The sequence below is a fragment of the Rhea americana genome, unplaced genomic scaffold (assembly GCF_003343005.1).
Source record: "Rhea americana isolate MKP2758 unplaced genomic scaffold, rheAme1 scaffold_24, whole genome shotgun sequence".
NCBI classification, from domain to species: domain Eukaryota; kingdom Metazoa; phylum Chordata; class Aves; order Rheiformes; family Rheidae; genus Rhea; species Rhea americana.
The window spans coordinates 4,817,670-4,844,597 of record NW_028186357.1 but is presented as its reverse complement, the minus strand read 5'-3'; the positions used below and the strand labels follow the sequence as shown (position 1 = coordinate 4,844,597).

Genomic DNA, 26,928 nt, shown 5'->3' with positions numbered 1-26,928 from the left:
GCATAATTCTGCATAATGATATAATGTATGCCTGTAATTTCCATAATAACTTAGTATGAGTTCTGTCAGATAGAATGCTCTTGTCCCCAGACTACAGGGGTAAGGAGACCAGTTTCCTATAGTTTTTATATATGCTTATTTTTGTAAACCATCCATGACACATATTTCTTTGTGAACTGTAACGCTTATTCTCTCCTACCAATGTGTCACAGCTGTGAAGTGTCACAGATGGCGATGCTAGTACACAATGTGTGAACAATATGAGACAGGCCTGAAAAACCTGCTAGGCTTTGTGAGAGGTTCAGAAAGCTTGAAATGGACATGCACCTCCAGGCTTGAACAATTCTAATTAGTATTCGTCACAAGCAATGCTGTGTCTTTGGATTTCTAAGGCAACTCTCCTTAATAAGGTAGGAATGCTCTGTGTTATGTATCTACTTATTTCTTCTTTCAGAAGTCAGAATGTATAGGCCTATTTTTATTCCTGCTCAGTGGGATACATATGTCTGAGTGGTTTCCCTGAATTTATTTGCATAAGAAGACCTTTTTTTAAGGTTATCTATATGCCGTCACATACTGATGTGTTACTTACAGCTCTAATCTCTTTTAAACCATTTAAAAATCAGCTGTTTTGCACTCTTTATTGCTGTGGTGTCAGTGGAACTTACGTAATTATGTTGGCTGAGAATTCATTTTTTTTTCTTACGGAACTCTTTTGGTCAGAATTTGAGAGTTCAGAGAACTACAACATGTTGAAATGTATTAATAAATATATATATATATATATATTTATAACAGTAGTGGGAGAAGTACTTGCATGTAATTTGTTTTAAAATAGTCCAAATAATCAAAGTCCAGATTTTACAAAAAAAATTATTTGGATGCATCAGTGACTCAGTGAATACCAATATAAGTTATGGGTAGATACTCAACAGACAGAAAATATTTAAAGCTTCTTTTCTGTGCATTGGGAACCATTCGGTCAGTATTTGATGGACTAGAGTTTAACTTGTCAAGTTAAAGTAATTCTTAGATTGTCTCTAGATAATTTTAAGAAGAGCAATTATCTTAGAAAATGCGATTTCAAATGAAAATCTTTTTTTTAGTCTAATATATATTCAGTTTGAAGTCTTTCAAACTGAGTTCCGTTCCTGACTGTACTCTTAGAAAACATGTCTTGAGACAAGATAGATACCAAACTTGAAGAATTGTTCTATGCAATATGGCAATACACTGTTCACTGACAGGTTTAGAGAATAATAGAAGATCTTGTCACTTGCTGCTTCTCTGTTCCTAAAAAGGAAGAGAGAAATAAGTCCATGCTACCGCAGATCTGTTACCCTTAGAGAGACTTGGTAATTAAATTAATATCTTAGATGCTATTTTGTTCAATATATTCCTACTTTTATTCTTAAATCTTTCAATCTGTCATTAAGTATTTAAGGATATTTTAAGTCTCTACATTGAAAATCTAAGCTGATTTCTTTTACAAATGATGTTAAGCAGTCAGAGAGCTCAGTAAGCTATGGAGAGAATGGGAACATACCGTTTCTCAGTACGACAAGGACTTAAACCCACTCCTGGAAACTGATTCTTTTTCCACTTAGCACTTCCTTATTTTATACTTTATCAGTAAAATGGCTGTAAGTAACACCTTTGACAGAGAGATGCAGTGAGAAAGTTTATGAACACTGCAAAGATGATCTGATTATTCACAGGATTTTATGAAATGATAAACATCTCCTGACTTTGGGAATGAAGACCTCAGCATTTCTTGGTCTCAGTCCAAATGCGTAACCAATATCTACTCTTAGTATTTCCCTCACTGGAATTTAGATAGACACTGAGGTCTCTGAATGGAATGCTTTTTTTATTCAGCAGAAAAGCAAGTGCATGCTAACTTTGCGATCTGTCATAGCAAGTCTTGCACTGAGAAATTGACTGCTCTTATGAAAATTTACTTTTCTGCACTTAACCTGCTCAAAAGGAAGCAAATCCTGACTAAATGAGTCAGATGACATCATTTGAAAGTAAAAGGATCTTGCTTTGCTTGAGAGAGTATTTTTGTTCTTATCAATAATTCTGGAAAACAAGCATTCAGCTATTATCATTGTTATCTGGTGAAGGGATATGAAGGAGGATACACATAAGGAGTTACAAACAAAACCAGAACTCCTAAAACAGCAGTACCCCATGGAAGAAATCTCCACACTGTTGTACACATCACATGGAAAATCCAGGTGTCTGACTTAATGTAGAGACATCTTCTGTCTATATTTTTTCTGTACCATTGCATGAAGGACATGAAGAAGCTTCTTACTCTGAACATTTTCAGTGATTTAATAACTGGTTTTTTTTTTCTGCTTGTATCTACATTTCTCCCTTCATCAGCTTTCATATTTTTGGACAAAGTGGATTCTGAATGCATATAAAATATTTACACTTTATTTTTTGTTGTTTTATTTTCAGGAGTGGCCTAGTATCCTGTGGACATTAGAACTACAATACAGCTTTTCTCTATGATTTAACATGTTGTAGTGTCTACTCTAGAAACTTACTGTTATTATTCTAGCATAGCATTAAGTAGATTTATTTACAGAGAAACAGACCTTTTCTGGTACTGTTCCTTTATCTTTTCCTTTTTTAACAAATGATTAATTACCCTTGTTGTTGGAGGTTTATAAATTTGGGTCCTGCTAATACTCATATACATGCTTTTCTTTATGCCTGTGATTGTCCCACAGAAATGTTAAAGCCTCTATAAACTGCAGTTTCTATAGTTTCCTGCAAGGTCAGGATTAGTGAGTTCAGTAGGGCTGTTATGGGGACAAGAGACTTCCTGATCTGATCCCCTTTCATTGGAGGAAGCCCAGCAGTACTGTCCACTGCTTTTTTTTTTTTTTTTTTTTTTTAACTTTAAAGTTCAGTGGGAGTTAAAGTTTCTGTACTTCATAAGCAGCTTGAAATCTTGATGGATTCTGTTTTTGACAACAGTGAAAACCCTGTTTCCTCGTCTTGAAGATTCCATGTAACAGATCCATCATGATTTCTCTGGTTGATATTGGTTCAACAGAGTCAAGATTTCGTATCTGTAGCATGTTTCTCATCTGTAAATTCATAACTATGCTGGCTGTATGTGGGTAACCAAAGCACTTGAATATTTAGTTCTAAGTATATATTCAGGCAAATCAAGGAAACTGTTACCCTGCAGCAGCATACTTCAAACATTAATCATAATTATTAATCACACAAAGCTTTACCAGTAGCTTGAGTTTGATTTCTAGGTTTAGAGTAATTGTCACATTAGCACATATTCTGTGCATATGGCAAAAAAGATCTACATTAAATCATTCTGCCACAAATAAGTGTTCTGCAATCTGATTTAATTTAGTTTCATGGCATCAAGTGATTCTGTTTTTTTAAACTATTATAATAGAAATGAGTAGTTTGGAGGTTATAGTACCTCACTTYCTTTCTGAATTGCCTGAGAAGGTCTTTGTTGGAAGTTAACTGACAATTACAGATGATTAGGATTTCTATAGTTTTTGAATGTATTTGTTATATACCATTAGTCACCAGGTGAAGCCCGTCAGTAATGGCAATACCCTTCAGCAATAGCTTGGGAGAATTTAACACTGATTGATGGCAGGTCACCTGGAATTGGTTGGCAGAATTTCCAATTTTCTGTTGGGAAATTGCTTATTTCTCGAAGTCTATTCCCATTTTTACAAGTGGACAGCAAGCCAAGATTATACATTATTATGTGTCTAACTATAAAATTGTGATGGATGGTGTCACACATTTAAAGAGAGTTAAACATTTCATTTGGGGCTGATTTAAAGCAAAAGGCTAAATAACTTTAAAATATAAGATATAACTTGTCTTTGGCTTTCATTTGTTCATGTGGATTCAGAACAATAGTATTGCATCTTAACTAGTTTTAAATAGAGACCTATTTGCTTTGTTATCATTCTTTTAAGTATTCAAAGGGTTATGATATCTTTGTTGTAAACACTTTTTCTGTTTCCAAGGTTTATCCAGGGACTGGCTGACTGAGCAGATTAATGTTTTACTTTCACTTATGGGACCTAGGTTAAAATTCTGGCAAAACTGCATTGACAGAAAATCAAAGGCCATTCAGCAAAGCTTTCCCACAGTTCTTCTTTTAAATCATAAGGGAAAACAGCCAGTAACAACTAGTCATTTCCTGTTTCCAAAGGAATGCATGTTAAAAGCAAGTACAGACTTTTTATTCCATTAGCGTACAAAATGTATTATCTTTTTAAAACCTGACTGTATTGTTTTGGAACAAAGAACGTATGTCCTACCATAATCTAATGGAAAATAGTGACAGTAGGAGTAAGAGCTGATGTTACGACTCAAACAAGAAAATATGTTATATATTTATGAACTTCTCAAAATAGAAGCAAAATAATAATGGTTCTGATTTGAAATCTTAAACACAAATCTCTTAAACACAATTATCTAAAAATCAGGCTACCAGTGTGGATCGCAGAGCCCTTTCTCAGATGACCAGGATCCTACATGGTGCGTGGCAAGAGGCAGGGTAYTGACTGCGCAGCTATTCAGAGTTAACCAGTGGGATATGCTGAGGGACAGCAGTGGAGTTACACATCTCACCTTCTTTACCTTTATTTAAGAATCGTACTTTCTGTGCTTCCTTCCTGATACTTGAAACTTGATTTCTTCCCTACACTGTGAAATGGCTTAAACAAGATGGGTAGGGGTGACCTTCCCCTGCTTTTAAGTAGCCTTTAGCTCGGGCACGAGGTTTTTCTGGGAGGTAATAAATGTAGGATTTCAGCCACTCAGACAGAAGCTCTTCCACTTCCTGCAGTGTGTGTTAATTATTGGCTTTAGTATGAAGCACCCCTCCTTTGGCTGTATTTGACAAGGCAATGATCATTGCAATTTAATTTTATAGTGTACTTTTTCCTGCTGGTTTATGGTCTGCATACTCTGAATCTGCCATCAGGCTCAAGTGCCTCAGATGACTTACATCAAAGAGTACCTTGTTTCTGAACCCTATTTAGGAGCAGGCATGGCTGAGTATGGAGGTGCCTTAGCCATGTAAACACTGCAATAACTGGGCTCTCCCTGAGACAAATATGAGGAACTTCCTAAAAGTCACTCCTGGGGTTTAGGTAGCTGCTTGTGTCAATATTTTGTGCTAAAAGCAAAAACTTTACCTAGATCCCTCTTCTGTTACTTAGTGTCTTCCACGAATCTGCTGTTTCTGTCCAGCTGTTCGTCCTCACACCAAGGTTACAGACTTAAAGCCAAATTTTAATGTGAAAGTATTCCAAGATAAAATCAAAGGGTACTCAATATAAATTAGGCCTCCTCTGTATAAACTTCAGTACTTTTAAAATCTAGCCTTAACGGAAATCAAAGATAGTCTTTTACAAGGTACTTCAAGTGCTCAAGAGAATCCCAGTAGAAGATGGAAATTGGCAGTATTACTTCAGAAGCTTTTATATTCCAAAATTTAATTAGATGTGCCTACCTAGAAGTATGAAAAAATGTTTAATGCTTTTAGATATTTTTCTCTTATGGACTCCTATTATGAAGAAGCTACTTAATACCACACAGTGTTGGATTCAGAAGTCTACTACTAAGAACAACCAAATGTACTATTTACTCTTCCGTCTCAAATTATACTGATTATACTTACTGGGCAAGTAATAGTGCATTTTTTTCCTAGAACTAAAAAATGCATTTAGAATCTCTCTGTTTATTTTCAGTTCACTCACTTGGTACTAGATATTAACTTGTTTTTGTTAACTTGAAAATGAACTGATTCAGAATTGTATTGTTTTGTATGCCAAAACTAGATTCCAAACAAACATACTAATTAAGGTTTTTAATCCTCTGCAAATATAAGAAACTAAATACCTTTCTGCAATATTTGAAGTCATAAAAGCCTTGCTTTATTTTCTCAGACCTAAAAGCCAATACTTGCCTAACTATTTGATGCTTTTTATCAGAAGCATTGGTGCACATCAGTGAGAACTTTCTACTACCTTGAAAATGACTTTTAGAATATTTCATTAGCAGACTGTCTTTCAGAACTCAAGTTGACATTCATGTTTCTTCACACCAGTCTTTCATCCACAAAACTCTTTGTTCTGCTGAACAGTTTCGAGACAATATGGGCAATCAAAAAAGCAAAGGCTTATGACCTATCTGCATCTTCCATTCCAACATTTGATCAGTCTTATTCAAATCTCATCTTTTAATACTCCTTTGAGAACTTTCCGAGAATTTTATTTCCTTTCTTTCATTATGATTATATTATTTCAAAAACTTCAAACTTAATGAAATAGTAGCTCTCTATAAAGTGAGAGGCGGACGCCATTGGTGGCTACACGTTTATCCATTTTCATCTCTTTCAATAGCCTACGTGAAAAGAATTTGAAACCTAGAATAGTGAGGAATGTCTTTTGTGTGTGTATTTTACAGTTTGAGAGATTTGTGGTTGCCTTCACAGTTGTGTGTTTTCTTAACACTAAAGCATGAGAGTGGGTTGCTTAGCAGTTGTAAGAAGGTAGAAAGCTGCCTGCAATCCATATAGTTATGAAATTAAATGCAATATATGTGTTTAGAAAAACAAAGATCTTTGTTACAGATCAATATCTCTAGCTAAATTAACATCACGTGACATTTGTTCAGTCTTTGCCACATATACTACCATGACAGCTGCCTGCCTGTTTTCYGTATATGAATGAACAGTTGTGCTCCAACTGGATTAGTGGATGCATGCAGTCCTCTTGTCTGCACAAGTAGGGCTTCACTCGCACGTTCACTTCACAAAAGATTTGGAGATGCAAATTATGTTGCTGGTGTGGGAGGTAACCCAAGGCTGAAAAACAAACAAAACCAGACACATTTAAGTTAAGGCTGCTTTGGGGCTTTTAGTTCCCTTCTTTGCATGCCAATCATCTTGGTTCTCCAGCCTATGGCAATAACAATTAAGCATCCTTTTTTCCACATGACTACTCTAAAAAAATGAAGTCATTACATTGTTGATATTATGATATTTTGCATAATAAGGTTACTTCTCTGGAGTGTATTATTGTTTTGGCTTCTGCTCTGAGATGCAGTGATTCATTAGTGCGTGTAGTGTATAACTGGGCCAGATTCTCAGCTGGTGAAAGTTTATACCCCAGCAGGTAGTGAACTGATGAAGTCTCTCCCATTGCACAAAGCCATACAAGCTTCATCAGCAAATGTTTTCCTAGATTTTATCCTACAATGGAGAAAAAATTGTGCAATGTCTGACAGAAAAAGTTTATGTGCCACAGAAGTTCAACTGCTGATGAATGAAATCTTCTCTGTCAGTGGTTGCATTTCACTACCAGGTAAAATCTTTCTGTTCGCAGGCAGATAAAATCTGTTCTGGCAGTATCTATGTTTCTCTGCAGGTAAAATGTTCTCCATCAGCAACTATACTTTCTACTCAGATATAATTTTCTCTGTCAGAAGTTGCCTCTCTGTAGCAAAACTTCAGAAACTATTTCACGTATGTTGTTACTCCTGTTGTCACAAAATATTAAAGATGTTAAAGCACTTGAAAAGCTATGAAATGGATTCCCCAAAATATTACTAAATGAAATATGTAAACCTTCTGTCTATAACATTCTTGATGTCAAACCTCAAAAGCCAGGAAATAAAAGCTTAAGCCACATTTTGTTCCTTGTATTTTTTCCTTCTCCACCAACAAACATACCTTTTATCACTACCGTAACTACAGTTACCACAGTTAGTACTGGATGCACTTGTTTCTCTCTTTATGATCAGAGTTGTCTATAGAAGACTTCTGTCCATAATGATGATAGTTCATTTTTATTCTTGCATTATTTATAGAAGAACATTTCTGTTTCCTTCCCAGTGTTACTTGTGGTAATGCTTGCTTTCTTTGTCATTCACTGATGACTGATCACATCTCAATTTCTATCTCAGACAACGAAGTAAAGAAATGCATCATTGTTACTTTTACTTAATAAATGAGATATTCAATTTTAACAAACATTTAGGGAAGTAATGGACTTAAATGCAGATGAAACAGCCCCTAGAACTGTCACAGCTAATGGACTGACAAGTACTTCCACAATCCCTCCAGTGTATTAAATAGGTTAAACAAATTAAATGAATTACCACATCACTGACTCCCATGCTTCTTGTGAAATAATAAATGCCATTTAAAGCAATATATACACATCAGTATGCAATCTGAATAGAGATTGTCACATGCATTGCCACGAAAAGCAGCTTTGTTGTGCTCTGAAACAGCAAGATTAGTTTTCCAAGTACACTGTATAATTCAAGCTCAGATACAAACAATGCAAACTTAGTACCAATGCAAAGATAGTACCAATCTCTGCTATTTGTCATTTAACTTGCAAGGTATCCATCTATTAGTGATGGAATGTATCAACCTGAAATTGTTTCTAACCTGATGTTAATTTGGAGTAACTTTCTTGTCAGATGCCATGAAGGAACTGGCTGCTGAAAGGTGTGTTCAGTTTTTGCAGTTATATTGGGTATAATAAGAGATACTGTCATTTCCCTTACAGGCAGGAAAACGCTATTGGCGACAGTTGCTATATAGTTAACAATAGCAACAGTAGTTTTAACTCTTGATTAATCATGTTGTGTAATGTATAAATCACACAGTGTAATGTATAATATTAAGAGTTCTAAAGCCTGTAATTAATTTAGCCTCCTCTGGCTGGGGGCCATGGGTTAGTGTACACTTTCTAGTCTACCAAATTTAATAAACAAAAAAGCTCCAAAATGAAGATATTTAAAATGCAGGAAAAATACACTTTTCCAGATTTATGTGGATTGAAATAATTTCTCGCAGTTAGGGTCAAAAGGGCATTCTGGAGGAAACATATTTTGAAGTCAATCCACACAGTAAAAGGATACGTAGGTCCATTGTTTCACTCCCAGACATTTTTTAGCAGTATGATTCCATTGATTCATGAACTGAAGAGAGTCCTAACATTATTTTTTTAGAGTGTAAAGCAATCTTCTCTCCTTTTCTGAGTGAATGGAAAAAATCTGTAGACATTCTCCTTTACAAGTGCTTCTAAGAACCTCGTGATAGTATTGGTAGTTACGCAATTTTTGAACTCTAAAAAAGCAGTGTTTTGTTTTCTTTATAAAAATAATGATGTTGCTCTACTGCTATTCCTTGCATTAACAAATCTTTTTTTATTGCCTCTAAGCAGCATTTTATGATACTTGGTAGAAAATTTAGTAAGGGAATTTGGAGATTCAGTGGCCTGTTCTTTCACTGGCTTAGAAATCTGGTCTCGCAATTACGTACCATCATCAGTATATTTTTCTTCCATAGGTGATAACCACAGCCTTAGTTACTGCATTGTCAGTGCTAGAAAATTAAGAGTTAAACCTTGCCCTTATATTCCTGAAACTTCTACCAGACAAAAGGTATTCTAGGTAACACAACCTCAGGAGAAACTGTAAATGGTCTTAGTGAAGAAGAATAAAGCTGTCTTGAAGCATTAAACATAGCACTAGTATAGCCTCTCTAGACTTCATAAGGATTTCTTCATGCTAAAAAAGTAAACTTCCCAATGCCTTCCTTGCAGTAGTAAGCAAGGAAAGAACAGCCACAGGAAAGATTTTATAGTAAGGTTTGATTTTTTTTTTTTTTTTTTTTTTAAGTGACTTGCTTATTGAAGGTGAGCAGTTCAGGTTTGCAAACAAAAATTAACTGAGAAGGTCTTCCTCCCTCCATAAAATTTAAACTATTGTGATCAGAATTTTCAGATATGAATAGGACAAGGAACCTTTAATAGGAGCTAAACAGCTACTTCTGAATATGATGCCTCTTTATGAACCTTGAAAATTAAACTACCCACAGTCACTGGTTACTTTTGGACAAGCTGGCATTATAACATATTGATAGAGACATTAGGGAATTATACTGGAATAGTTAGAAACTGAGTGAGTTGATTGTCCCAAGTGTATTATCATTTAACAAGCTTATTAATTATCACTATTTTAACAATTAATAGAAACCTGTCTTGCTGTAGGCTATTTTGATAACTGTTAATTAAGTATCTACAAAATCCTTACAAAGTCCATGTGCTACTAAGAATGAGATTAGGCATTTCTTGCTTATGTAATTTTGAACTAATTAAATGACTATTAGATTTATCTTTTAAATTCTCAGTAAGTTCTCTTTTAACAATCATATTTAATTAAAAAGCAGTATCTGGCTTGCTAAATTTGAATGAAATGCTTACTGGAGACACTAAATTAAAAAGTGTTAGTAACATTTTACTAGTGAATAAAGGACTAATACACGTTTTCACAATTCAGGGTAGCTGTCCATCTCATCAGAAAGCAAATAAATAGACAGGAATTTTCAAAGGACTATGATTTCCATGGGTTCTTCAGAAAATACTTGTAATAGAAAAGCTGATGAGATTAGCTGCTATTCTACTATTGCTTAATCTAAACTGAATGAATTACTTGACATTTTCGAAAACATACGTGGGAGGCACATGAAAACATAGTGGAAAAAATGTTTAAAAAATGTTTCCTTCTGTATCTGTGAATAAAAGGAGAGCTACCAGAACATAAGTAAATTTAGCCCACCTCAAAGAATTTTGACAGTATTGGGCAGAGTCTTACTTAATTAGATTTTAAACATATTTAAGTATCTAAAGCTGGGAGTTTCCAAAGTGTCTCGTTCACAGTGAAATTATTTATTGTAAGGGCACTAAAATAATTTTCAAATAGTGCCAAAGTTGTGTTTGCATATGGTTTTATGTCTTTTATGGTCTTGTAGAGTAGTATCCATGCTTAAGACATTTTTCCTGCATCTCTTTCTTTGCCAACCTGACTTTTAAAATGTATATTACGTGACTGTACATCTCTGCTGTAAAAACAGAAGTTAAAAAAGTGCCATCAAGAGAAATTAAGTTTTGCCTTTTGATTTCAAAAGCAGCAGTAGTGATGGGGACACTGTTAGGTTTTCTAAGAATTAGTTTTAAAGTTTAAACCCTGCTTACAGGAAAATGTGAAAATTCCCTCTCTATATGTTATTCCCTCACTATACTATTCATGACAAGTTCATTGTGCTTTGTCAGTGTCATAGAAATTCATTGTATTTTTTGAATGCGAAGAGAAAGGCTTAACACAGAGAACAGAATACTAGAGAACTGTGTTTTGCATGAATTATGGAAACTTAGTAACTGAGAAGTACAAAAAAATAGAAAWTTAGGGCTGGAAAGGACTCAAGAAGTTACTTACTTCCCTGTCTTTCACTCTTTCTTTGTTATTCTTGATCAATGCTTGGCCAACTTGTTTTTGTATTTATATATCCAAAGGTGGAAGTTTATACTATCCTTTGGCAATTGATTCTGTCATTGTTTCACTGTTCTTACTGTTAAAAAGCTTTTCTGAGGTCTAACGTGTTCATTTGGTGTAATTTGAGCCCATTACTTCTTGTTTTATCTTTCATGGATACACTTAACAAATCATTCTCTTGTTCTTCTCTGCAGCTGATTTTTATATATGAAGGCTGTTATCATGTATTATGATATATGTTATCATATATCATATTCATTATCATATTCTACCTTACCCTTCTCTTCTTTAGGCTAAAGTATCCCAATTAATTCAATTTTCCTGAAAGATCATTTCTTCTGTATTTCTAATTATTCTTCTTGTTCTGCTTTGGTTCTTGCCGTACTGCCACCCAGTGCTCAATGCAGTACTTTAGCTAAATCGTAGCACTACTGAAAAAAGCAGAAAGAGCATCATTTATGTCATACAGCCCTGTACTCCTCTTATGCATCCTACTATGGCATGCTTTTTTGTAACATGAGATTATTGACTCACTGCAGATTATGATCCATTAAAGACCTCAGATTTTCTGCAGAACTTTTGTTCAGCTAGCTGTTTCCTATCTAGTGTGACTTGATTACTCCTGCGTCTGTGTAGAGATTTGCTCTCATCCCTTATCAGTTGCACTTTGGAGCATTTTTCCAATGTGAGAATACCATTTTGAATGCTATTCCTGCCCTCTAGCAGATTTTGAATCCCTTCCACCCCAGTGTTAACTGCAAATTTAATACCTATTCCATTAGCCAAGTAATTATTTAATGATACCAGATACAAGGCAGATTGCAATGGAGACTCACCTTAAACATCCTTTTAGTCAGGCCACGAAATACTCACACTTAAGTTAAGGCTAAAGTTTTCATTCTATTTTTCCCTCCCCCTATATTCTTTTCCTATGTAAAGTGACTCTACAAGTTAAGAAAATGTTGTACAAAGCAATGCCAAAGTTTTAAGGGAACCAAGATGAACGTGGATGAACTTCTCTAAAGTTCTAGTATATTAGCTCTTTCAACATCTTTTTTTCTTTTGGGTATTATTCCTGTAAGGAACACAAAGAACTGCTGGGGATTGGAATAGATTACCAATACCACCTGGAATAAAGATGGCATTCCTAAAGCAAGAAGACTGCCATCACTTGTCAAATGGCATCTCTGCTTCATTGTTACCTTTTTTTATTTTACTTGGGCATGTGCAGTTTAGGCCTTGAAAACATGAATCTCTTTTGCAATAATATCTTGCAGAGAAGTTGCCCTGGATGTAGTATCTGGAGAACACAAATCCAGTATATTTGGCTTATCTTCAGAGAATGACACTGTGCTTTGAGTCCTGTGTCATAAAGATGACCGCAGATGAAGTTAGGTTACACTTAGCAAGTACGTCTGAATTTATTCAAGTAAAACTACTTTACGCATCAGACTTTGACAACATTAAGAAATTTATCATTTGTTATGAAAAAAGAATTGAATCAATAACTGATATACATGTTTACAGCTGAATGTTTTGAGTTGCAGGGCACACAAACGTAAGTTCAGCTTCTTCAGTGTGACTTGGCAAACAACAGGCTTCAGTAGTGCCTAATGTAGACCTGTGCTAATCAGGTATATCCATAAACTTAGATGTTATTGAGCCATTGTTACAGCCTTGCAGCTAAGTGCAGGAACCTCTCTAAGGGTATATCATTAAAGACAAGCACTATCTCAATTACAGGGTGAAGATAACGAAAGGCTCTTTATATTTTCTTTATTTCTGTCTAGCTGTGCATGTGTTTTCCATCTTTCAACTGTATTCTCTTCATTTGATTTATTTCCTGACATTAAATGTTATCACAAGTCAGGAATTGTTCTCACTTTATGTTTACTACTACAGATAACTATTATCTCTCACAGTCCTGTTGGCTTTATCTTTATCTTTGTGCATTTCAGTGCCTCCTTCAATTATTTCATTTTGAAGTGCTTTACTCCTACCTAACTACAGATGCAAATATGTGCAGTCCTGCAAATACTCTAAGCATCTGGTTCTGAAAAAGAAATACAGAACTTCCAAGCGCAGTACCTCAGTGCATCTCTGTGATTGTAAGGTACCTGTTAATGCAATCCAAAACATTTTGCTAAGGAGATGTGTGCCACCATAACCAACATGCAACTGCTTAAAGCAGCCCAGCAGAAAAGGGCTGAGGAGGAGTAAAGGGTTTACCTACTATGGGGAAGTATCTACTTCACAAGCAGAAAACACCTCCTGAGCTTCCTCTTTTTCTTTCTCTCAGAGGGCGTAGTGGGAGCACTCAGCTGTTGTCAGTTTCTGTGTTGCTGTTGAGTGAATGTGTCTCTTCTGGGGGAATGCAGTATCCATCTGCCCCAACACTGTGAATAAGGAATAGTTTGATCAAACATGATATCAGCTGTACTTTAAGATATTTTTAGGTTGTCATAATAGACTTTGACCCTAACGTAGCTTTTCCTGCTTTTGATGTGTTATCCTTCAACTCTTAGTAGTTCTAGTAACACTACAGGCATTACTGTGCACGTGTATCTTGAGGTCAGAATATTTACTGTGCTTTCTATGGGACTGTCTCTCCACTTAAGAATGACTTTCCATGGGTTATTGTCATTTTTTTTAGCAGATCTATTAGGAGCTTTGAAACTGAAATGCTGGTTCAGCTTTGCTTTTTGACTGACTGATTATGGAAGTGGTGATAATATGATGAATCTCAGTTTTCATTCCCAAGAAAATTGCAGGAACTCACTGCACTGATGTAAACCCAGTTCTGCCATCAAGTTGCTGACATACCATACTGCTTTGCCTATGACTGTCACTACAATCATGTCTGTCAGTCTGTCAGTTCATCTGCTTTATAAAAGTCTGACTTGTCTGTAATAATGAAGTACTTTATGTGGTTTATTGTGGAAAAACCTATTCCTGTTTCAGTCTAGGTCCTGATGCTATACAAGTCATTGTTTCTTTTTGATGCTTGGCTTACAGTTTTTCATAAGCATCACATCCATCCACCAGATCTCAAATATTGTTATTAATCTTAATCCAGAACCTTTAGCCTTCTGGATACAAAATTTTGTTCTAGATCAATGTATTCCTGAGAGAGACTTTGTTTTCAATTCAATTCAAGAAATTTTTATATCCAAATAATCTTAGTAATTCTGATGCTGTCAAATAGCAGGTGGGGCTACTCTTACAGTTCTTGGCAATTTAAGCGGAGTGATGGATGTTAGCACATGTAAATCTTTGTGTATAGCGCATTTCTGGATTACTTCCAAACCTTGTCTTGAACCTGCCGTAGGATTGGTACAAACAGTGCTTCCTGAGATTTCTGTAGCTGTTTTTTTCGTGATCTTGTAGTCCTGCTCTGCTCAGGACAAGAGGGCAGCCAAATAGAAGTTGATTTATTTCTGGACATGTGTATTTCTAAACCTTAGCCTTGCAGCTTCAGTAACATAAAATGGAGGGTTTGGGTGTTCTTAGCAGTATTCCCATGATAGTATTATCCTGGTGACTCTTCCTGCAAGGGCAGGAACTGCTCTACAAGGGAAGGTGAGCTTGAAGTTGATCATGACAGCAAGGCAGGCTGGGGCAGGGATTCCACCACTAAGGGGACAGTCTCAGAGTACTTGAGCAAGGGGAGCAGAGCAGGTCCTGTGACAGTAACCAGGTTCCTCCAAGAGTTGAGATTACCAGAGATAAGTCCATAGAGAAGTGACAAGGAAGTCGAATCAGTGGGTCAGGGTGTGGGTTTGGATCAGGCTTGTACATGGGCAGGCACATACATGGCTGCAGGATAACTCAGGCAGAAACCAGGGGTGAGAGCCTGAGCTAAAATGCTGCTCCTGAGCTAAATAAGCTGAGGCTTCTCTTACAAACCAGTCAGCTGCACTACTGAGGCTGGTCTAGAGCCATGGCAGCCAAATGCCCGGGAGGGAGAGAGTGGGAATGCCTTCAAAGCCCTGGCAGTTATGTCGTTTTCTGCTCCAGAGATTCTCCATCCTTAGCATGCAGGTTAAAGTTTTCATGCATGCCATTTCCTGTTGCACCATTTGAAATAATGACCTTAATTCAAAACAGTAACTGCTTCAGGCTTTCTTTTTTCTGATACTCCTCCATATACTGTCACTATGTCTTTGATATGTATTTTAATAAGTTAATGCTGAGTAATGCAAAAGATAGCCAAATGTATACTGAGTGTTTGTCTAGCAAAAGTCTTGAAGACAAACAACTGAGACAGTGGAAGGGATTATTTTCTTATGATTTATGAATCTTACTAGCCATCAAACTGATCTGATCTCTATAGATTGGTCCATAAGTTCTTGCCCATTGTTTGGGAAGGGCTCATAGCTCTTGCTAGTCTAGGAAGTACTAGGAAGCTGCTTGTTTGTTTTCATGGCTCATTCTTATAAACACATGAGGTTGTGTTAAGGACCTGCTACTGCTTGTGCTGTGGTTTCTTCTCCRTCTTCAAGTCTTTCTTCCATACAGCAGAATGCCATCAATCAAGTAGTTCCACTGTTAGATCTGGCCAGCAGAACTGATGGTCTTTTGCTGCTTGCCGGCTGCAAGCTCTGTCTCTGCTGGTATGCAGGGAGGATGCTGTTCCCCTAATTCTGCTAGTACTCATCTTTAAAGTATAGTAGATTTTGTTAAATCAAACAGGTTTCTGCAGAGGTAAGTATTTAGTAATTAACTGGGCTCAATACTGTGTTCAGACTGCTTGGGTCTTTGCAGATTTACAGCTTGCCTAGTATTCTCAATGACTTTCTTGATATTTATTTAGCAGTGCTGTGATTTTTTTTTTGTTTGTTTGTTTGCTATATTGCTCCCACTATTTGGTTTGTTTGTTTGCTTTAATTGAATGGGTGTTCTGCAAGACAGGTGTTGTACCGGTTGAATTGTTTTATTTATTTCCAGGTGTAACTCTTGGAAGACATCTCAGTCTTTCAAATACAGCTTGGTAATTTTGGGCAGTTTTGCTATAGGGATACTACAGAGAATTGCCTGCTCTGGATTATTTTGTTTTACTTAATCATGTATTTTATTAATTATTTCTCCAGATCTGTAAGTTCAGTTGTTTCAGCTGTTAGCAATGTTTCTTGTATTTTTATTATCTGTACCTTGGATTTTATACTTTTAGTTTGTATTCTGCTTATAATTTGCATAATCCTTGTAGCATTGTAGTTGTTCACCAATGCAATTTGAATTTGGTTTAGGTTAGTACAATTTTGCCTTTTTTGTTACTTGCAAAAAGCTAAGTAAATCTTTATAGGTCAGCATAGTCTCTGATGCTCTACTGGCTAGTTGCATTCAGTTTGCTGGTTGTTTCTGTGTCTGCCCTTGAAGCTGATGCTAGCCTGAGCTTTATAAACCACATATTTATTTTTGTTCTGCATTAATGTTAGACATGCAAAATCTYGTCCCCTGAATCATTGCATACTTCCTTGATATGGTCCCTTTGTACTTTTTTTTTTTCATGTACAACCTTTGACATAATGTTTTCTCTTGCTACCATTATTGCTTATGACCTCATATGCAGGGCATTTTCTATTATCATATTTTTTCTCTGCAGTATCAATAGGTCTTCTTTTGTATTGTGTTTTTTTCCTCTTTGTGAATTTGATTTTGCCCTTAGAGTTTTGGCATATTTTCTCTTGTATTTTCATATTTTCCCTGTATCACTTGATGAACTTTTTCTGTTCAACTTGGTATTTTGGATAGGATGCTGTATCTGTTTAAGTATTTAAAGACAGAGTTAGCACAGGTTCTATGAATATGCTCGTCTGAGTTCCTGAATCTTCCTTAATATTACTATATTAGAAATATTTTTATCTTGCAAATACATGAATTAGCCTTGTTATGCAATCCAGCGTAAGTGATGTACGTTGAAAAGCTACCTTAGTAGCTGACACTGCTTTTGCAGAGCCCCTTGTAGGATTTTATACAGCTGTCTTGATCTGCTATTGCTGTTGTTAAACGATGTGATATTATTAAAGGTGTGATATTTGTCCATGATGGCTCAGAGTTACAGCAGCTCATGGTTTCCTCTCTTTCTGTCCAGAACCAGTGTGATTTAGTAACTTTCTCAAAGTGATAACAAAGAATGTGCAATTGCAGAGCGTATTTCCCCTTGACTTCCCATGCATGTGAGCTGCCATGCTGGTGATAGTTTTCTTTTTTGTTTAGGAAGGTTTTTCAAATATTCATGATTTCATATTTCATTTGCCTGCAAGAAATAACTCATTCTTGATACCGGCTTCTGAGTTTTTGTAAAAGAGGAGAGAAGACCAAGACAAAACAAGATTTAGTCTTTTTTCTTTCTTTCTAATATCATGTGGAGTTCTTAACATTTCTAGACATAATCCTATGCATGAAAAATTTACCAACCTCTTCACCTCTGGATGCTCAGTTTGGAAACTGTCCGTCATAATAGTGAAGAAATATCACAGTACTTATGTGTAGCTGCTAGTATTTAGACTTTATGAAGAATACTAATGCTAGTAAGGAAAGGCCACAAAAATTACGAACCAGATTTTTTCTCAAGTAGTATCAATACAAATGCTAATCATATTCAGAGAAGAATTTGTTTTGTTTTCCTTTTAAAACAGTAGATGTCTTAGTAGATTTGTCTGTGAGTGTCTGTGAGTGGAATCTGGACCACTGGAAAATATAGATTCTAGAGTTTATAAAGAATATATTTTCCAGAGATTCAGATTTCACTCTATTTCTCTCCATATGGTTTGGACTAAAAGTCTTTTTTCAATGTGTCTAATGTTACATAGTTGGTAACATCCATCTTTTATTCAACTATATTGTTTCTGGTAGGCTTAAAAAAGTATTAGAATCTCAGTATTTTATTGTTTTGCTTGTACTTTTCTTACCAACAATCTGTAAGCTTTAGAGAGCTGATTTGTGTCTTGCTAGACAAAGAGCGAAACCTTTCAGGAATCATACTCTTCATTTCCTTCTTGTATACAGTATAAATAAAAACAGATGAACAGCTTTTTCCTTTTCATCGTTGGGTACTGATGCCTGTCATTACCCATAACTCTGCATGGCTGGCTGACCATATTAACTCCCGGTTTATAAGTTATAGCAACTTATTTTTCCCAACTGCCCTGTCATGTAAATGAAAATTAAGTATTTGCCAGAACACTTGCATTTAGACTCCCCTACCTTGTTCATTTTTCTAAGGCTTGCAGAAAGACGAATGAAATAGTAACGTATCTTAGCAGCACAATAGAAAGAAAAGAATTGGTGAGACAGGTCAGTGTGGGGCACCTCAGCCCCATCTAAAGGAACTACTTGTGTTTTGTCATTTGAGGTAAGCAGGAGTTCTCAGTTTGATATGCTTTATATGGGTTGTCACTTCTAGGCAATCTAAAATAAATTACACAGTACACTCATGACAAAAGTGTTGCTAGACTGTGGATTTTTCTTTCCCCAGGCAAACACTCTGCAATACATATAGATCAAAGCATGGATAAAAATGCTAATTTGGAGTCTGGACTGCTGTGTACCCACAAATCTAGAAGATTGTTAGTGAAACCTTTGTGAAGTTGGTAAGAGTGCTGTCATCCGCTACAATGGAGGTGAAATTCCATTCTGTGCATTTGTCACACAAAAATGTTGACCTGTTTACCATTAAGTCAAACAGAATCATTGAAATAAATGAGGCAAGATACGTAATAGTAAGACGGGGCTAGGAAAAGGAAAGGCAAACGTGCTGACCTTTTCTACAATTTCTGTTCACAAGTTGTTGGTATTTTCAGTAGTTTGATTAAGAAATGTACTCTGTTACCTCCTGCTTGTAGAGAAGTGGATTATATCTTGCATTTGTTTGTGATCAGCAGCACTGTTTCTAATCTGTTCACACATTAATAGAAAAATAGGCTTTTTAAGATAAGATGAAAAGGTTTGTGAATTTAAAATGAATACTTACAGAGCCTATTTCAAGAGAGTGGATCTCAGTCCTTCCTCACTTAGACAGGTTTACGTCACTTGTAACTCCAGTGTCTTCGCTAGATTTATTGGTATAAAGTACATGTGAGAAATTTGGTATATTTTGTCAAAAAAAGAAACAAAAAAACAAGTATGGTGTGTAGGTAGATAAAAGAGTCAGACCTGTAGCTGAGCAATGCAGTGATGCTGATCYTGGCGACTGGATTTGTTTTATAGTATTTGCATAATCTGCCTATTGCAAATTGTTGTTCTAGTCTTTTTAAATAGCATAGACTTCTAGCCTGCAAAGAACTGTAGAAAATCAAACCTGAAATTCAGTTAATATATCTGAGTCTGTCTTCCAATCTAATGAAAAAGCCAGTAACTCTAGACCATTTCTAATGAGGATTTCTTCGATTTGTTCTTAAAAACTTTCAATGAAGGGGATTTTCCACACTCCTCTGATAAGTTGTTTTAGTGTTCTACTGTTTTTTACAGTTACTGTAGTTCTCCTAATGTCTAACTTAAATCTTCTTTGCTGGAAATTAAGCCAATTTCTTCTTGTCTAAGGTTCAGTTTCATAGAAAACAATTGATCACCATCTTTATAATAACCTTTTACATTTTTGAAGACATTTATCATGTCCCCCTCCATACTCCCTCTTCTGGTTGAAGCAAATCCAATTATTTTAACCTTTCATGATAAGTAATGTTTTCTAAAATCCTTGTAATTTTTGTTGCTATCCTCTGGAACCTTTCTAATTTATGTGCATTTCTCCTAATGTGAAAAACAGGTATTTTGGATGACGCTTCCTACAGCCTAGTAAAGTGCAATAATTATCTCACTGGTGCTCTGTATGAATGTCCCATAATTACATTCCTAAGTTACATTTGTCTTCTTTTCTTAACCCAAACTGTTACTTCGGTCAGCCATAGTCAGTCTGTGGCCTGCTCCAGCCTCAGACAGTTATTCCCCAGTTTTGTAATTATGAATTTATTTTCCCTTCCTAAGTATAATACTTTGTACCTGTCTTTAYCGAATTTCATCTTACTGATTTCAGACTATATCTTCAATTTACTGTGGTCGAAGTAATTCAGAATTCTAACCCTGTCCTCCAAAATGCTTAGCACCATCCACAGTTTTACAATGTACTCTGACTTCCTTTACACTAAGGTGTTAATGAATACACTGAACTGTGTCAGACATGGAGCAAACCCCTGGGAGGTCACAAATGGTATGTCTCAGCATTTGTCTAAATGCAGTTATTAATCATTTGTACACTCATCTAAGAGTTAAACTGTGCAGCATCTTGCTTTTCTTAAGAAAGGGTTATATAGGACACCCTATTAAAATCAGGATGTGTTATATTTACTTATTCCTTCAGTAATCTAGTTCCTTTCCTGGAGAGGGATATCATGTGGGTTTGACATGACTGTATATAAGTATATTAAAACTGAATTTTTTCTACTGACCACTTTTAATTTCCCAATAATACCGGWTTCTTAGTCACAAACAATTTTTGTTCTATTCTGGCTCAAAAATGCCAGCATAATTCCTCTTTCAGAACCAAAATCCTCAAATATGAACATTCTTGGTATAACTGATCATATCTAATGCAGTCCATTTTCAATCTGTGGTCTATAGATTATTTGCACAAAAGAGAAATTTTGTAGATTGTCTTTATGGATTATTTCTAGGCAATGCTTAACAGGTCATTAATAAATACATGTTCACTTAGTTAGACTGAAATCTGAATATAGGAATTTTCTTGAGCTATCTGTGTCTCTACCAAACAAATAATGCGTATTCATAAATTTTAAAAGGCTAAAATTTTCAGAACTAGTTTCAATAAAAGCTGCAAGTTTCAGTCTATTTAAGCTGCTGCTAATCTCTGATAGTGACTGCTGCTGTGAATGTTTTAAAAACTCAAAGCCTGGTAAGGTATGGAACTATTCTGCCTTCTGCAGTACAGCTTAAATGGGGTATTGTTCTACTTCACAATACCAAATGTATAGTGTTTTCTCCAGAATGTAAAAATGGAGTCCTTTTCAAATACGTCCTATTTAATAACACTGCAGACAAGACTTTTATTAATCTAGATATGTATTCTTTCTTCCATATATTTTACTAATTATGTGTATTTACAGGCAGTCCTGAAAAATAGTCACCAATTAGTTGAGAATTAAGATTTTTAAGGTAAATTTATAAAATTAAATACATTGCATATTCATTACATACATATATATTCATTATATAGTTGCCAGATAAATCCTTTCTGAAGTTTTCTTGGAAACTAACAGTTAACTATTTTAAATAGTATGTATAATGTGTTTTAGATATCATTATTTCTTGATTTAATATGCCAGTGTTTCTCCATTTGGCTTCCATTGTGGAGAACTCTGTGAGATCACAAATATTCTTATAGAAATTAAAATACGTTTATGTCTGTTTATATTATTATAGTTCATGAAGTTTTCCCTAGGGAATAAAAAGCTTAATTTTTAGGAGTAATTCTTGCCATAGGTTTCCTTGCTGACCTTGAGTAGGTGATTAAGATGTTTCACTGTAGTCAGGAAAAGAGAGTCACAAGCCTCAGGTCCCTCTGAGCCCAGGCACAAGCCTCAAAATCCCACGTTGATACATCTTGGTAGCTTTGAGTCTAGAACTGGCTTTCATTGTACCTGTTCAAGGCTCAGAAATACTTGCCCTGATCATGTAGACAGACACTCAGTTTCTCTCTGAGCCACCAGTTCTGGATCTGTAAATTAAGAAGGAATGTTCATACCCCTCTGCCTCATCTTGGTGCCATCAGGTAGAAGCACTGACTAGTTATAAATTAAACAAATCCGTGAGGGCACCATGAAAAGACTTTCTTGACTCTCATCACCAGAGGGTTTAAAGGAGTAGAAAACTAACCATATTCAGAAGTTAATACATTCCTTACGGAGGTTTGGCTGACTGAACAATGATAATGAGAATATGGCCGTCCCAGGGTGTTGGAAGTGTGGCTGGTTTATGGGTTTCTGATTACTGGACACTGTAAGACTATAAATGATTGAGATTAACTGCAGCAAGCAAACACAAAAAAGTCACAGAACAAAATAYACAATATCGTGATGTGGAGCATGGGGGAAAGAAGATCTTGCTTTTTGGATACCTAGAACTGAGCAGGATATTTTTAAGTGCAGTTGCTTAACATTCCCAACAGCTAATGCCATGCACTGGAAGGATTTAGAGCTACTTTTCCCTTTCATTTCTGAACGGTTCTTATTCTTGTGTTTGTTTGCAGTAACTTCTTATCTTCTGCATCCTTATGTGTGCATTTTCATCCCTGTCAGGTAGAGAATGTATTCTTTAGGTTCTGAGTTTCATTKCTTCAGGACTCAGATTTTCTTCAGCTATGACACACTCAGAAGCTTGCTGGTCCCATGACTGCATATGCCTGCACTGCGCTGTGTGGGCTCCTGGAGGAGGCTGAGGAGACTTTTACTCCCCCTTCATCACCAGCATCAACCAGCCCAACAAAGGCTTCTGTGGCACCTCACCTATGTTGGCTAGGAGGCTGCTCATCCTCCCTTCTCCCCATTTCAGTAGGCACTGACTCCGTATCAGATGTGAAAGGAAAACCATGTGCTGGCAGATATGTTTATGGCCTCCATTATCATCTTTTCATGAGTTTTCTGCAGGGTTTTCCGTAGTATATTTTGATTTCATGATGCCACAAGTCAATGCAAAACTGAATTATATTTCTTCTGAAGCCCTTTTATATATATATATATATATATAAAATATATAAAAGGAAAAGTTGATTTATCTTCTCCTCCCTTACTTCATCTGTACATACAAAAAGACATAAAGTCAGCTCTGACATTCCTTTCTGTGCCTCAGCATTCTGGTGTCATCAGAAACCCAAGCACCAAATTTCCATGGAGTTCCTCCCTTCTTTTTATATCTGTCATACTCTTCTTATGAAACTTCTGCAGTCAGACTGCAGCTCCTGGATGTTGGGACAGTTTGGCTTATATCACTGAGCACGTAGGTGATTATTCGCTGCTTTTTGTGGTGAAGGCTGAAGACATAGCTGCGTTTCATAAGAAAAACCCTGCTTTAAGCTGAAAATTAAATGGAGAAGACAGAAAGAGGAAAACTACTCTTCTTATTTTACTAAGGTATCAAGGGATTAAGGGCTGGATTTCTTATAAACTCTTGAGGACCTAAAGAGGCAAGTGGTTGCTGTGGTGCCAGGTAGGATTTTCAAATGTATGAGGATGTCCATTTTCTACATGAAGTACTTAAATGTATTTTCTTAGGTATCTAAGTACCTTTGAAATATGGCTCTGAGGGACTTGCCAGAAGCCATACACACGTTTTGTGAAAGAACATACACCTAAATTTGGATCTCATATATTCTTTTCCTGAATCTTAGCACAAGGTCAGTTCTCTTTTAAAGGAGTGAAGTCACTGAAAAGTGTGAATTTACTGAAATTTACCTGTATGTAGTGTTTTGGTTTATTTGTGTTTGCTGTTACAACCTGTTCATCAGGATATGTCTTAAGACATTTTTGAGTTAAATGTCAAGGCTTTCTATTTGCTATTTCATTTCTTCTTTTCTTGATGATTTAATGTGAAAAAGCAAGATTAAAAGAATGAATTTTACGTTCTGTTCTGAAAGTGATGAGTTTCGTGGTCRTTTTAGTCCCTCCTAGGATGAAGCTTCATAGTGTGTGTTTCTAGTCTGATAAATATTTTTCAGGTAGAAAGGATTGTATTTTGATGAAAAAAGAATCTCAGGAAAAGGAAAATTATCAGTAGGTATGGATAAATCTACTTCTTTTACAGGTTTTTGATTATAGACTGGGCACTTTCTAAACACACCATGCGCAGAGAACATGATTTTAACTGCCAGTAAATGCTGGACAGTAAATATCCCCAGTGTATTGCAAGCAACAAATGAAGCGCAAGGAAGATGGCACAGGTTAATACTCAGATCTTTGGTTTCTCGGTATTCTCTTCCATATATCCTCTTTGATAGTGTTCAGCATTAGAACATTTAAGCAACTTCTTTAAGGCAATGAGCATGCTACAGTTTGTCATGTGCTTGTTTTTTTATCATCCTCTCCCCAGGCAGAGTGTCTTGTTTCAATCATTTTCCCTTTAGATTTTATTTAGGAGTTCTATTTGTTCATTTGTCTTTTTTATTAAATATGTACAGGCTGCTTTATCCAGAGGCAGTGTGCTCCAGAGACTATAGGGGGAAATGCTGTGTAGCGTGCTCCGGGATTCTTGTTCCAGCCTCTCTAAAGGATTTCATGCTGGACTTTTTATATTTTGCTGGAATACTATCAGTCTCTTTTATTCATCATTTATAGTGCAAACAGAAATGATGAAATGTGAGTTAAATAGTCTGGCTGAATAATATGGAATATTGAAAACTGTAGAAGAAAGAACTGTGATTGAAGGCCTTATTAAGAATCCAGGGTGAACAGAACATGACCAAGAAGAAAGATCTGTGAGAAAACAGTAAACAGACAACCCAGGGCTAAAGATCAACACGCTGATTCACAGCTCCTGTCGGCTATAACTGCGGAGGCTAAGCCTCTAGCAGGTCCTGTCCCTATAAGGAGGTTACCAGCCCCATGGCAAAGCAGAACAGGCATTGTAGTCAGGACTCAGCTGCCACAGTTTGCAGCCTGGCATATTAACTTAACCCACCATCAATTTCAGTTCATGTTAATGTATCAGGATGTGAACTGCAATGTCAAAACAGCAGACACAGCACCTGCATTGCCACCTTTATTCCAGGGGGAGTTGTCTGCAGAAGAGGAACAGGGTGGACAGCAGGAACAGTAACCTCTTTGGCCAAGAAATAAATCTAAACCGAATCAAGATTCAGAGCCCAGAGAGCACTAGGCATACTTGCAGTGAGCTAGCGTGTAGCACAGCTGCCTTGCAGGGGAAAAAAGGAATCTCTAAACTACTTTTTTGTTCAGCTGTAGTAGTAATGCTTGAGAGAAAAAAGACATTAATGAGTTTGTGTAATGAAYAAAATCCTTTATGACCAAAAATCCTAATCTAAATTGCTCGAATTCTTATTGCTCAAATATCTGCCAGAAAAGAGGGAAAAGTAGTCAGAATCCAGATGTTGATCTCAAAGGTCTGAGAAAGGTGAAGGAGATTTCAGAGATTGTAGATTTAATTTAAAACTACAAACTGTCTGCTTTTGAAATTCCCTTGAGAAATTGTGCAATGAGAAACTACAATGAAAAAAATCTAGAAACATTTTCTTCAGATATTAAATGGTTGAAAAAATGTATCTAAATCCACTTATATGTGGTTTAGATCTTTCTTTATAAATAAAACATAAATCAGTTTTCCAGGTATGACTTGGAAATATGTGAAATCAACTGCTTTGTACGTTCTCTTTATTTGGATGCCACAATTCCACGTATGAAAAAGGAAGTTGTATGGTTGGCATATTAAGGCAGTCCTATTAGATACTGGTAGGTCTGATATTATTCTATACTACAAAGAAAACTCCTGATTTCAGTACCATGTTATTCACTGTAAATGAGTGCAGAAATGTCTTCCTGCTTCCATCACAGTAAATAAAGGATAACCCTAGCCAGCTCAATAGAGTTACCTCAGCATAAGCAGGAAAAAAACAAACCCAGGGCTGCATAGAGAAAAGAAGTTATTAGTGATCTAATACTAAATCAGCCTCTCTCTTTTTGATGATTTTCTTTTAGGTGGGTTATAGTTATGTCCTGCATTAATATTTTTGTTTTGTTTCCTAGAAAATACAAATTAAAATAAAAAGAACAATTTAAATTACTTTGATTTTTTTCACCATCCACCAGCTGAATTTATGTACTTCAGGAGCTAATATAACTCTTTGATGGGAATTGCTTATTTTCTGTTGACAGCTTTTTAGTGAAAAAGATAGAAATCAGATTGAATTTCGACAGTGAGAAATTGAGAGCTTGTTCTACCAGCAGGAGTCTCAAGGCCTCTAATTTTACCTCTGTGAGCAAAGATGAACCAAGAATATTAGCAACCTACTTTCCTACCAGAGAGTGAAAACACAGCATTCTAAAAGTCACACAGGCAATCTGAATCTCAGGTTTGTCTAAACTTCAGTGATTTTTATCTCAGCTTAAGTATGGCAGTATATAAGCACAGTAAAAATACTGGACTTCATTATTAGGCACCTAACAGTGTGGCACATTACAGTGAAATAAGGCAGACTCGATCTCTCAAAGAACACATGCACATCTTCTTTCACTGACACAGGTCTGGGTCAAGTATTACAGTCCCTCATCACTGCAAATCGCAGTCAGCCATCAATCTTGCCACCTCTCAGAGTGCCACCAAACTGTGGAAAATACTTCTTGAAAAGCTGGAAGCTCTGAGGTTAAGTTAGCAGTTAGGCTGCGAAGGCGTCAAAGATGCTCTGAATCCCAAGTTTTTACTTTACCTACTATATACTCCAGCCCAACCAATCATCCATAATTTTTCAGACCTTTCTCATGCATGAGTGACTCAGCCACTTCTCCAGTTTGGCACTGGTGTTCATATTACTTTAGTAACTAC

The 26,928-nt window shown here is 36.1% G+C and overlaps 1 long non-coding RNA gene across 1 annotated transcript in view; it reads left to right on the top strand.

The window, feature by feature from the left end:
• The first annotated feature begins 308 nt into the window (after positions 1-308).
• The window catches only part of LOC146595078 (uncharacterized), a 149,771-nt gene continuing 123,151 nt past the window's right edge, over positions 309-26,928 (top strand). The window contains exon 1 of the long non-coding RNA XR_014896021.1: positions 309-410. This is a non-coding gene — a long non-coding RNA (uncharacterized LOC146595078). The remainder of the gene's footprint in view (positions 411-26,928) is intronic.